Source organism: Pteropus vampyrus, unplaced genomic scaffold (assembly GCF_000151845.1).
Source record: "Pteropus vampyrus isolate Shadow unplaced genomic scaffold, Pvam_2.0 Scaffold611, whole genome shotgun sequence".
NCBI classification, from domain to species: Eukaryota; Metazoa; Chordata; class Mammalia; order Chiroptera; family Pteropodidae; genus Pteropus; species Pteropus vampyrus.
In genome coordinates, this window is record NW_011889392.1 from 24,705 (window position 1) to 25,259 (window position 555).

Below are 555 nucleotides of genomic sequence, written 5' to 3' on the forward strand. Positions count from 1 at the left end.
CTCCCAGTGTCCACAGTACCACACCCAGCATGAACTGAGGAAGAGGGTGGAGGGCAGAGCGATGCACATGGAGGGGCCAGTTAGGGAAACCGTCTTTCCTCTCCTCTCCTCTGTGGACCCAGATCTCTTAGCCATGTGGTCAGCATGTGATGGACCCCGCTACAGCTACAGAGACAGACCTTGTTTTACCCAGACCATTGAGACAGTCCCTGGTTAATGACAATGTCAAGGGAGATGCTGTGAGTGACCCGGTCTGGTGCTCGTGAAGGCCAAGGCTCTGGATCAATGGGTCAGGAGGCTGAGTCTCTCTCACCTGGAAGGGTTGTTTGGGGGTTGAGATGCCCATGACTGCACGGGCATTTAGTTCCCAGGAAGGAAATCACTCTGGTGACCTGGGTACCATAAAGAAGGGACATCTCAAATAAAGCTCAGAGAAGAAGGGGGAAAACCCAGCAAGATCCTCTACTCGTCATCTGGAAAAGAAACATTCCTGGGTCACCACTGATCAAGAAGGGAGACTGAGGTCAAGGTTTACATCACAGACATGACCTTGGG